Raw genomic sequence first — 13828 nt, 5'->3', positions numbered from 1 at the left:
GATATTCATGCATTCTGCAATATTGTCTGCAGTTACAAGGAATATTATTGGTTTTAAATAATACAGGATAAAAAGTTTGAAGTGTCAATTGATCTCGCGCCATCTCCATCTGCTGAGCTGGTGGCTGGTAATTATGGCATCTGTTGCGCGTGCGCGATGACCTTACAGCCGCCATTCCGCCAGCTAGCTCGTCGAAGTCTAACGCTTGAGGGCAGTCTAGATCTTTTAACGTCTGTGAGATAGATAGATACATACATACAACATTCCCCTATTTATAGTAAGACTAGCGGGATACCCGCGCTTCGCGCGGGTCCCCGCTAGATGAGTAAATGGGAGCGTTCACTACAACAGGAAGAAATACTGAACAGGTAGAATCATTGAATCATTATTTTCTAAATCTGTTCTTTCCTACATTTCCCTTAGCATCTTTTTTTTTTTTGCTGCTTGTGATTTCCCGTTTCCATGTTTTTTACTTAATTCTGTTCTCATTATTTTAACTTCTTTTTTTCTTACAATTCCTGATTAGTTTCTTTCCTTCTTTGTTTCGTTCCCGTTTCATTTAGTTACTTTAACCCGTTGGCCTAATTACTCGTACCTTTTTGTCCCCATTTTAATTTTTTTTTTTTTTTTTTATAGTACCGCTTCATGTTGTTTATACAACACACATCTGTTCCCGTATTTATTACGTCCTCACATAGCGTGTCTGCGGACGTGTTCACCCGGTATCCCGTGACCCGCCCATGTACTTTTTTTGTCCTTTATTTTTCCTTCTTTCCGTATTATCGATCATGTCCACTGGTCTCTGGCTCGCAAGTCGTGTGGCTCTGCGCCGTTTACGCGCGCATTGGCGTAATGCGCATTACGCACGCGGCGCCGACGCGCTGCCGGCCAGCTGCAGTGACGCGTAGGCTGGTAACCGATTTTCATAACAAAAACCCCGTTTTTACCCATATTTTCACTGTTTTTGCAGCCAATTCTTGACCGTTTCCAACCAAATTTTCGCATAACCGTCTCGATCGGTATATGGTTCAATGCCCCGTATGAATTTGGCGACATTTGGATCGAAACTGACGGAGCCTTTATACGTGATACATAGATACATAGATACATAGATAGATACATAGGCCTACATACAACATTTCCCTATTTATAGTAAGATAAGTTTTGCGATGGATGGCGTGCTAGTTATGGTATGACAAGACAATTTAAGATTTTAAATTTGGGTTCCCAAAATCTTGCATGTGTAAAGGGGGGGGGCAAAGATTTTTTGGCACGGCCAAAGGTGGGGGTAAGTGATTTTCGTGTTCCCCAAAATCGTGCATTATTTTGTAAGGGGGGGAAGATTTTACACCAGAACGAAATTTACACGCATAGTCTATGGAGCAGTGTAATACACATAATCATGCATAACTCGCAAACGCAAAATCGGAATCAACTAAAATTCTGGGAATATGGTTTTTTCGTGGATATCTAATGAAAAATGACATAAATAGGCCTAGAGGATGCTAGGATCACGTTATAAAATTAGAATTTTCAACTGTATTTATGTTATGTCAAGTTTTGAGTGGTCAAGTTTAGGCCTACTTAATGTTCCAACTTAAAAATTGAATTAGGACCTAGGCCTACAGGTTAAACCATGGCTTATGATAATGATAATAATAGGGGCTACGGTAGGCTACCGTAAGGGAGCGATCGTTATTTATGGCAGGGGGGAATGGGTAAATTTAGGGGGGAACACGAAATTTTTTTGTGGTCTTGAGGGGGGAACCTGAAATTTTTAGTTGAACCAAGAGGGGGATTGTTAAATTTTAAATGGAGAAAATTGGGAAAACAAGGGGAACGCGAAAATTTTGAGCGGACGCAAGGGGGGAACGCGAAATTTTTGTCGATATTTTTGCCAAAACACCCATTCCCCCCCCTGCCGTAAATAACGATCGGTCCCTAACAATATGATAATGAGAGGGGGATGGTTTTTGGCACATCAACAGGGTGGGGGGGCAAATATTTTTTGGCACGGTTAAGGAAGGGCAAGTGATTTTTGGCAGACCATTTTGAGAATTCAACAACCCGGGGTACTCGTAATTATTACACAGCCCCCATGAACACTCGTTTGAGAGACTTGTGAACTCGCATGAAATTACTCCGTGAATTCTGCGGTGCTCTTATTCAAGAGGAGGAACTTTCACAATAATTGATACGACAAAATGGCGGCGTTCTCTGGAAGCAGGATCGCGTAATCTGAAGGTAAAAACTGAGACTATTATACCTAAAAGAAAACCCGTAAAATTGGTTTAAAATGAATTATTTTTGATTATAAATGATGTTAGTAGCATCATCAACTTTAGAAGCATTTCGAATGTTTGGTGGCTTTTTTTCTGATGTTTTAATCGTTCGAATTTGGCACTGGGCATGCTGGGGATTAAATGCACTTTCAGTTTCAAACGCGTTTGAATGGGAATTGGATTGCGTACTTCTTGAGTCTTGAGATGAATACTCCATAAGTAAGCTGACGCTTGTCCTTGGAGAATGTGCTGTGCAGAAGTGTCTTGGGTGCTCAAAAATTACATTGGTGCAAGTAAAAAACCATGGCTGCCTACAGCTTCTGGTGGGTGGAGGTGGGTTGCATCTCCCTCAGCACTGGAAGGGCCAGCGTCTAAACTGCTTTATAGAAGATGCTTGAACCACTGTTGTTGGTAGACGGTTCCAGATGGGTATGGTTCGAACAAAAAACGAATACTTGTACGTGTTCACACGAGACTGGATGTTATTGAATTGTAGCTAAAGATATTGTTTGCTCTTCCTTGTTGTAGGTATGCTAGGTGAATTCAAATTTGCCATCAAACTAGACTCGCTGAGTCTCATGGACGCCGTTCGTCCACTGAGACTCGTTTTTCCCATTTTGTGTGTGAATGTGATTTTCACGCTTAAGACTTTGCGCCGCTGTGGCATTTAAAAAAATTTCTTTGAAATTTGGACGATGCATGTAAAACTGTACTCATATAATAAGAATCAGAAACTTAACTAGGATTCTTACCAAATTCTTGAAACGCAATATCATTTGGAATTTCGGCGAATAAAGATGATTTAAGAAGCCGCCTCTCCCCGTGTCCGACAAAAATGATCACGAATGAAAAATGACAAATTTCACTGCGCGTGCGCACAAAGGTTAATTTCGCTGATCCCACCTGTTCTTTTCAATGTCAATTTAACACACGATTCCCGCTGTTGTTTTGGTTCTAATAAAATAGCCTAAATCTCAAGGCCCCGATCTCAAAACAATAAACATGAAGGAACAAGCACAACCCGATGACCGTGCGTAAGCAGTTGAAGGACTGGTTGATTAAGTTACGTGAAAATACGTCATTGATCACCATCAAACGATAGTCTCTGCACAGCCAATTTGCGTCGGTCCTAACGTTCGTCGTTCCTATAGACACATACAGTGTGTGCCGAGACTAACCTACCACCTGCCTACGACAAAAACAAATGAGACGAAGAACTGAGCAACCATTTTTGTCCTGGAAAATGCTTCATCGTGACGATCAGAAACGCCAAAAATTTTTTTTTTACTACGCTGGATATTGTTCTGAAATCAAAGTACATGTAAGGATCAAATTTGAAGGTAAATAGGCCAAATATTGCAAGAAAATCTACTCACTAGGCGGCTAGGGACTGCGCATTGAGTACACGGCTATAGGGAAAACCAAAAATCTAGACTAACATCAAACTGCATCATTTCATATATCAAATTAAAGCCCTTGAGTAAACAAAGCCAAAACTGAAAACCATTTTTTCATAGCACTTTCCGTAGCAAAGTTACATCTTGTCAAAGATTGACTTTCATCAAAAAGTTTCAGCTAGCAAAATTCCCCAAAACGGCATTTCGGGGTGTTTCTAGATCTTAAGTCTCATTGTGATAGCAGCTTTTTTTAATTTTTTTTTCTTTTCAAATTCCTCTAAAATTCCATGTGCGGTTGACTTATCACCATAAAAAATCACATATTTGGGTCAAGTGAAGTATAGAAAACATTTATGTAGGTTTCTTTCTTCGGCACTTGTTTTAAATTTCTATGTAAAAATGCATTGACATTGTCGGCGAATTTGGCTGACTAGCAAATGTGTTAACTAAGGTTTGCCTGGGTTACCTACTTGTTGGGTAGATGGTATGACACAAGATGGGAATGGTATGTTCACCAGGCTAAAATGGATCTTGTAGAACATCGAGCACTGGTTGAGCAGCCTCCTTGTGGCGAGGGATTCCCACTCCAGGATTTTTAGCATATCAGTGACGCTGGCTGTTCTTTCATAGTTACTGACGAATCTCGCCGCTTGCCTCTGAATAGCTTCAATCCTGTTGACACCTGATCTTTCCTTCCTTCCTTCCTTCCTTCCTTCCATACGTGCTTACCTCAAATGGTTGAGTATCAACGCACGGGCTTTACGTGCACAGTTTACCTATGCACGATCCTGGAACCTAGGATTGATTGCAGATATCAGAACCGGGGATGGTCCCCATTCTCTTTTCGAATAGCTCCGAGTGACACTTAACGTGCAGTGCACAGGGTTTGACTCTTCCTGTACACGGGACCAACGGCTTTACGTGACTTCCGAATCACGGACGAAGCACATACACTACCTGTATCTGCACGTGATAAGCAGTGTATGGGGGCGAGAAGAAATTCTTCAATTAAATTCTGAAATTAAATTTCTGAACTGAATTGAAGGATTTCTGACCATTTAGGAACTTCACTAGATGAACATATTTCTTCAATATTTTGAGAAATTCTATTTTGTTTGGTAATAATGCCTTTTGCCAATAGTATGTTTTAAGTTGTAATTTTGTGTTTTGAAGTTTGGCAAAGATCGGATATTTTTATTCCTGATTCAGCCTCAGGTGGTGGCCACATTGCATTCTCTAAATTCAGTAAATTTTCATCGTCAACCGTGTAATTGAATGGGATTATTTTGAAATTTTAAAACGCTTGAAATATCACAAACAAATAGGCCTATGTTAATAAATATAGAAATACAAGCTAAAACCGTTGGGGTTCGATAATGAACCCCACAAAACTAACCAAATATATTAAAAATGCCATACGGCCGGGCCGGGCGGTTTCACAAGTTGCCGGCTCGATCATGTCATCCACCACCTGTCCTGATTCGAATTCTGAAAGCATGCAAGGGTGCAGATTTCGGCAGAACTTTGACGATAATTTTGCCATTTTGCACACTTAATTGCATTCAATCCTTAATTTTGTTTCAACCGAGTCTTAAATTATCGGGGACTTACCCAGGGATGTAATTTTGGAAACTGTTACAAACATGTTACAGTCCTGGCTTAGTCCCTGCAGGGTGGGGCACTATTTCCATGTACATGCCATGTAAGATGTAACATGGATCGAATCCATGGGTTCCTACAATGTACAGTCACCCATGGACAACAGGGTACTGAATAAACACAGCAAAAAAGAAAAGTCTCCACTAGTTCCATCCCCATTTAATCAGAGCCTGATGAGTTTATGGCAAAATAATTCATATAATAATTTTCTATGTACTTTCCCTCGCAGGTTGATACCAAATTTGATACCAAAAGTTTAATCATCGTGAGCGCAGGAACTGTTGTTTGGAAATTCATGCAATTTTAAAAATGACATAGGGAATTGTATCACGTAGCAGAGCTAGCGTGAGTGCCGGCAGGTTAAAGGTTTACGGTCGTGCATCATGAATTGGGGTATAGGAAAAGTTGGAGGCGTTACATTTTTTCATTTTATTCAGGACGTTTTGTCCCAGATCTCAAGAATGGAGAGGGGTACTGAGCTAGTTTGGGGCTCATTTTGTTGCTAATTTATCTAGCTAAAATTGTGGAAAGTAAAAACTTCACACTGTATACTTTTTGCGATATTGCAATTCAAACGATGCAGAGTCAGGGGTGGAGGTGCCTACGGTTGAGGTGCCTACGGTTGAGGCATGTGTTAAAGTACGGTATAGGGAATATTGATTTTTCATGCCTCCCGAATTTATATTTTACTGCAACTTCGTAACCCAGCAAGGTATTGAGATGGATTATGTACCATTGCTGTGGTATTGATGTCTAGTTTACAATTTGACCAGTTTTACTCCAAGCTAGGTTAATTTGTTGTAAGTGTGCTGCATTCTGTGTCACGGGTTCTAGGCTTTTCCTATACTTTACTGTGTTAACTATTCATTTATGCTCCGAAATGTTCTGAAGGTCATATTTCTTGAAGCAGTTACTCCACTGCTGTAAAAGTTTACATTTTTTGTTAGATGGAAATTTGATGAGGAATTCAAATATATGCCACTGGTTTTTGTGTGAGGCATGGAGGAAAAAAGTTTGGATTGAAAATGTAATAAAAATCATAAAAATTATGTACAACTTTTGAACACCCTGTATCTCATAACTCATCCTTGCAAGTTTGCTTTTTTTGAAAGCGGGCCAGAGCCAAAAATGGTCATCACTCAACCTAAAATTCAGAAATTGTTACAGGAGTGAATTTCTCCTATGGTTTAATAGACCACTTACCAAAGATTATGAATCGGCAAAAAAAAAGTAAAATTTGCCCGTCAATTTTGGAATACAAGCAATAAAATACACACGTAGCGCCCTCTTGGTGTGGCGGGACGGAATTGTTAAATTTGATGTTACTGCATATTTAAAAAAGATAGGATTTTTTGTTTTTATATGGTATTATAAAGGTCTTCTGTATAGACAATTTCAGCACTAAAAAAAATGTCAGTGGACTTTGCAAAAATAAAGAAATAAATTAAAATATGTGTAAAATTCCGTCCCGCCACATTTTGAGGTGATTTTTTATGTTCGGAAGGGACGAAAAAATTTTTTAGTAAAACGCCAACTATTATGGTAATAAACATTCCTGAGTACATAAAAATTGAATTCATCAACTTTGCTAGGCTCAAAACCATTTTAACTTCTTCTATTTCAGGCCTTTTGTGGTAGGATGCCAGCAATAATTCTATTTTCAGGGTCTTTGGTGTAAAACACGGCGCCGCCACATTTTGAGATGATTTTTTAAAGTTCAGGAATCTATGAAAAATTTCTTTCTCAGTCAATATTTTGCAATAATTTTTCATTGGAAGTGAAAGAAAAAACAATTTTGTCAGGTTTAAAGTGAATCAATTGCTTTTTTTCTTGATTTTGACATGGTGGACAAAATTCCGTCCCGCCACATTCCGTCCCGCCACATTGACATGATTTAAAAAAATTAATGAACATACTATAAAAGAAGGGGGTGAATTTTATAATTCCTCCCATAACAAAAGAAGGATAGTTGAAGTTAATATCAATGTTAGAAACAAATGTTTTATCCCAGTTTTGATAAAAATTCAACAAATGTACTGTGTTCACAAATACATGAAGTTTATCATTCCGTCCCGCCACATCAAGGAATTTGTGTTACCGTGGCAACATGTTGATTCTTAGGACTATTTTTCTTGTGTGTGAATGTAGTCTGTAACTTACTTGTTTATATTAAGAACATAAAGAATCCATAAAATAAACAGGCACAGAGCTACAATTTAAAAGGCCTATCAAAATTCCGTCCCGCCACAAACGGTAATTTTGGCTCTGGCCCAAGCCTACAATGTTATTAGCACATCTAAAAAGGTTTTAGCAGAACAGGTGTTTATGTTAGTAAATAAGAGAGGAACAAAATAGTATACTTTTTGAACCAAAATTCAACTTTTCCACCCTATATGACATTTGTGGCACCCTGTATATTGACCAATTGTTGGTACGTGTGCATTCCTGGTACTCTAAGCTTTACAGTGATATATAATTTTATAGGATTTTGATGAACAGTTTGTGAATTAAATCAGTTTAAGTACAAAAACATGTAAATTGTTCAATTTTTTAGTATGTAACGCATTTGGCCCCCAATTCATGGCGCACGACCTTACCCATGCATGTCAAAATGCAAATCAAATACCCCGCTCTTTCAATTGTGCACAGGCAAGTGTACAATTTACGATTCCTGTACGGGACGTTGCATCAATTGGATTTTGCGTGGTCAATTCATAATTTGTCATTTTTGAAATTGCACGAATTTCCAAACAACGGCTCCTCTGCTCACATTGATTAAACTTTTGATATCAAATTTGATATCAACCTTTGAAGGAAAGTGTATAGAAAATTATTATATCAATTATTTTGCCATACACTTATCAGACTCTGATGGGCATGAAACTTAGAGGGTACAGTCTACATTTAGAGCCAAATTTTTGGAAGGTCATTTTGGGGTCACCAGGGGTCATCTGAGGTACAAGTTTACTGACCGCGGGACTGACCGCCCAGCCAGGGGGATCGCGTGGTTCGAGAACCGCATATTTTTATAATGTGAAATAGGCTAATACTAGTTTAATAAAATTGCTGTTATTCATCGTTTTTTATTTTAATAATAATATTAAGAAAATAAATTCAAACACATATTTAGCAATAATACTTCCATGTTTTAGGTTAAAAATTAAGTTAAGGGCAGAGTAATGGGAGAGAACACGGACCTTTACGAGCATCATTATTTCTGAATTGTATGTCCAAAGTATATAAAACTATACATTTTTGGAAAGGAAATGAGTCAAGGAATCCCATGGTGACGTGACGTCAGATTTGTTCAAAAATCTCGAGTTTTTGAAAAAATCACAAAAATGCACTTTTTTACCCCAATTTTTTTGTGACAACTTAAAAAAAAATCCGTTCGGAGTAAAAAAAAATTAGTTAGTTTTTCATGGAGAAGAGACATGAACTTAGGGAAGGTTTTTTTATTTTTTTAAATTCGCCTTATTTTTCAAATATTGCACGCTTTTTTTTCGACGCTTTAGTAAAAAATGTCAAAATTATGCACAAAACATCCTTATATTTTAAAACGGCAAGACTTTCACGCTTGTAAAAGCTGTATCTGGTGTATGGTCTAAATATGCATCTTTTTGCACCAATGAATCTATATAATGTCTGTTTTTAGTGCGCCTAAATCCAAAATAAAAAAAAAAATCTAAGTGGCTTTTTACTGCAATTTTTTGTTTTGTTTACATCACATTTGCTGGCATTAACAACATACCGAATGCGCCTTGACTGCGTTGGACATACGCCAAGAGAGTTGCGCCACGCGACGCTTGAATCGCGAACGTAATCACAATATTTCGCATTCGGCGCATTGCCGACTCATTATTTCCGCCAATTTACTAAGCTGTCTTGAGCCATGTGACTTTTTAGAGTTGAAAAGAGTGAAATTAATCAAGCAAAAATACAAGTAAATATTAGGAAGTTGTATTTTTATCAGTTTCAAGTGAAAGAATACATCTTAGTGTTGATAAATATCAAGAAATCTCAAATTCGGGTGTGGACGAATGTGTCTCCCCTTACTCTGGCCCAGGGTTCGATTTTTGCCGGCAAAAACCTGTTTTTGCCGGCAAGGGTGGCAAAAACTGGCAAAAACCTGTTTTTGCCTGGTTTAAACCGGCAAAAATGGCAAAAACTGGCAAAAACTCACTTATAGTCACTCAAATATTAAAAAGTAACACAGAAAGCTCATAAACAGTAACACACAACTTTTAATGAATCATTCAACTTATTTTGTGTCTCATCAAGTCCTTAAAATGAAAAAGTTTTGAATTTGATATATGCCACATTTCGGTTAAATGCACTTGGGCAATGAAAACGCATGCCTTTAATTTTACTTAATGTTACTTATAATTACAAAATCTGGCCTTGTTACACTGAGGAAATTATTTTTGTAACTTAATAATGTGTTTTGAGATGAAAACTGAACTACAAATCACTTTTTTTTTTTTTTGCCATTTTTGCCGGCAAAAACTGTTTTTGCCAAGCGGTTAAAACCGTGGTTTTTTCCACCTGCGGCAAAAACCTGCGAACCCTGCTCTGGCCTTAAGGGGCATACACCAACTGCATGTCGGATCGGTAAAATCTTTCGAACGGAAAAACCTGGGGGAAAAACCTGACGTCACCAATCCATATTTGGCAATATTGACCCAAATCTTTCCACCACATGGTTTCTGCATCTTAGAAATTGCTAGAACATACGAGTGTTCCCCCGCATACGACCCGGCACAGTTGTGAGTACTCTTCTATTACGTCCCGGGTACACTCCTGGGGTAGATCCCAGCCTGTTTGAGAGGTATTACATCCCTGTACACGCCCCCGCTACGTCCCCACATTGATCGAGCTGTTACATCCCGCCAAGTCCCGTCGGACCCGCTATTGCCAGGCCCTGGGGGCCGGGACTACAATTGATTTGTGCATAAGTGTGTATTTCCCATTGACATCCAATATGGCGTACGGTAAGCCAGTCCTTAATATACATAGGTACGGCATACATGTAGGACTGGCAAGCGAGTCTAGCACTAGCCGGTCCCTGCTAGTGGGGATTTTACGTTTTCAATATTACATTTGCATGGACTGTAATTTTTTTTGCGGGCTTGCTAGGATTCTAGCGAGAGAGTAGATTTCTTGCAATATTTGGCTTATTTACCATCCAATTTATATCCTTTAATGTACCTGTATATCGTTAGCCAGGGTCGCATTTAAGGAGTTTGCACGTCCAGGGTCTCCTTATTTTTTGATTTTCCCATTTTGGACTCCTTAAATCTCAAGTTGAAAGGTTTCTTTACATACCAAAGGGTACAACACCACCTTCACTTATAGTTATAAGCAAAAAGGTCAAATGTTGGGGGTGGTCAGTTTTTTTGGCCACACAGGGGCCAAAAATTTAAAATGCTCTGATTTCAACGAAAATGGTTTCAAGTTGCTTGTTATGTAAAAACAAGTCAAAGAAGGAATCATTTGCACTGTCTAAAATGCTTTGTTTTGACAAAATTGGCCAATAACGGTCAATCCCCATTACATCCTATTGACCACAACCTATGTTGTGATGTTTCCCAGGTAACGAAACATCCTTCATGGTTACAACCGTTCCTTATTTGACTTGTTTTTACATGACATATGGTTTAAAATTAAAATTTAGACTATATTTTACCAATTATTTTTAACATTTCAGATATTTATCAATCCACTGATATGCAGTTGGAAACTAATAAAAGTAGAACCAGGACCAAGAGAGAAGCCAGTGAGGATTGTGGTCTTACATTCTTATACCTCTTGCAGCTCACTTTAGGACAATTGACTTCCATGCATGGTAGGTTTGAGGTGTACACAGCAGTAGTGTAACTAGGGGGGGGGGGGCAACATGCCCTGGGCGCCACCCTTACGGGGTGCCAAATTGACCAATTCAGCATTGATTCTGCGCTCCTCCAAGCGATGCAAGTCAAAATTTTAGGGCATTTCAGCATATAATCAATTGAAAGAACATTTTAAGACCGATATTCAACTTCTAGTAACCAAAATTAATTAGTTTGTCCAACATTTTGCGCGCCTCGCAATTGTTGCACGAATTGGGGGGGAGTGCCATTATGTATCCTTAGTCCTGGGTGCCACAACCCCTAGCTACGCCACTACTGGCACACAGTATAAAAAACCTATTGTTAACAGACATTTATAAAGTATGTTTTTGACAAATCAGATGTCAAAATATTTGGCTTGATCCCATTTGGCTTGATCCCAATCACTGCGCTTATTATTCAAATAAAGATACGGTCAGGGTTTGAATTTGGCTGTATCGTATAGCGGTTTGCTCCTCATTTTGAAGTAACTGCTACCCAATTTTGCATTTGTATAGCACTTTTTATAGTGCTTTAGTATATGGAAGTATTCCGATTATGATGAATTAGCCAAACGAATTCGAACCCTGGATACGGTTGCTCAATCTAGGGTGTTTTGGAAGTTTTGAAGTTGAATATCGGTCTTAAATTGATCTTTCAAATGACTATTTGTGCTGAAATGCTTGTCAAGCATGCAAAAGTATTCAGTGAACGGCTCTTTTCAGAGTCATCAGTAGGCAAGGGGCGGCCTGCATGTCCCTTTCTTGGGTACTTTGTCTTGAAGAAGTCAAGAGCTTCTCCTGACAAAAGCTTGACAGTTTCAAACTTGCCCGATGGCAAACCCACTAAAAACTTGCTAATTGTGGTGACTGGTGAACTCCTGTCGCAAAAGCTTATCCAAAATTTGTTATTATTATCATTAATTATATCCACCACGTTGCAAGAAATCGCTATCTTAGATGATATCCTATCATAATGCATTAAGACTGTACTTATTCTGTATAAATTCATTACCTGAAGGTCACCTTAATCAATTTGCATTGTGGGATATGGTGCAATAAAACCCCTGTCAACACTAAAAAGAAATCTTGACAGTGTGAATATTGTCAGTACATGTACTGGATAAGGCCGCATGGTTGCTGCCAGGCAAAAAATGAAAGAGTGAATGGTGAAAATATACCATAATCAATCATCCAGAAGCCTAAATAAAGTTTGAATTGCTCTTAAACTCCAAAGTTGGAGTCCGTTAGTTGGTTTACTTTGAAGTTCACCACAAAATACAATGGTAAACAATACGTTTTGCCAGACTTGGGTTTTATATCAGAGTTGTGTGGTGTGAATTACAACACAATACATTTTGTGAATTTTATACCAAATTTATGAAGATTCAGATCTATATAAAAGGGAAAAACGCAACTCTTATTTGTCAGATTTTTACGTCGGTCGGAAAGGGCAAAATACAAACCTATTTTGTAATACCTAACTGTACAATAATAAAATATCAAGGAAAAATAGATACAAATCAACAAGTATGCATAGTATATGGTCAGTATATGCAATTGAGTTTACAAATTTAATATGATAGTCCAGTTCAGGCAAGTTTTGCTATATCGGCATAGCCGCGAATGATACAAATGTTCTTATTTCCCTGTTGAATTACAAATATCTTGCCATCCCATGACCAGGCTTTAGATGTATTTACATTGTACATGTTCTTGGGTGGCTAGTAGTAGTTTGTGGTTCCTTGGTTAGATCTTCTTTTATAACCAATTTTTTGCCTTTCAGCGCTCGTCTAGCTTTCATCACTTCTTCTTTCATATCATGCCTTGTAAATTTAACAATGATAGCTCGCTTACCGTCTTCAGTCCCTACGCGGTGCGATCTGTCGATGTCTTCTTCTGTCAGATCAATATCAAGATGTTCAGAGGCAAATTTGATGATTTTGTCGTTGGTATCTTCCTTTTCTGTCTGTGGTATGCCAAATACACGGATGTTATTCCTTCTTGAATATTGTTCAAGGTTGTTCAGGCAATTTGGAGCCTAGAATGCCGGACTTTCTGAAAGTTTTGGAAGGCTAAAATAATGACCGGCAACGATATGAACTGAAAATTGACGGCACACAGCCTTGGATTTTCCGAAAAACAACAACTTTTTGTGGCCGATTTTAAAAATTAATGACACCTTTATGTGAATAAATAGTTAACATTGTTAAATGGGGAGGATTTTTTTTCTACACAGCAAATCAGGCTGCGATTTGGATGCGTCCAGTTGAGATTTTTTGGACCCCCTAACCTCCTTGGATTTTCAAATTCAGTGCGTCCAAATTTACCCGTTTTCAAAATTTTGCGTCCAAGACGCAATGACGCATTAAAACGCGAACACTGGTTCTAATGCAATCTGATGGGAATGCAATAACAAAACCTTCATTTGTTTTGACATTTCAGGTTTGTTGATCCACTGATATCTTCAATTAGAAACTACTAAAAGTAGAAACAGCAAAGATAGGAGTCGGTGAGGATTGAACAAAGACAGAAGCCAGTGAGGACTGTGGTGTTGTATTGCTTGCTGTTCCATTCAAGGACATCTCAGCTAGAATTGACTTTAATGGTGGGTTTCATGTGCA

At 38.4% G+C, this 13828-nt stretch overlaps 1 long non-coding RNA gene across 5 annotated transcripts in view; it reads left to right on the top strand.

The window, feature by feature from the left end:
- The first annotated feature begins 2180 nt into the window (after nucleotides 1–2180).
- The window catches only part of LOC140168253 (uncharacterized), a 65431-nt gene continuing 53783 nt past the window's right edge, over nucleotides 2181–13828 (top strand). For all 5 annotated transcript variants that reach the window (XR_011861167.1, XR_011861169.1, XR_011861166.1 and 2 more), the window contains exons 1-3: nucleotides 2181–2244; nucleotides 11046–11183; nucleotides 13650–13812. This is a non-coding gene — a long non-coding RNA (uncharacterized lncRNA). The remainder of the gene's footprint in view (nucleotides 2245–11045; nucleotides 11184–13649; nucleotides 13813–13828) is intronic.

Source organism: Amphiura filiformis, chromosome 13 (assembly GCF_039555335.1).
Source record: "Amphiura filiformis chromosome 13, Afil_fr2py, whole genome shotgun sequence".
NCBI classification, from domain to species: Eukaryota; Metazoa; Echinodermata; class Ophiuroidea; order Amphilepidida; family Amphiuridae; genus Amphiura; species Amphiura filiformis.
This window is presented reverse-complemented; position numbering and strand designations above follow the sequence as displayed.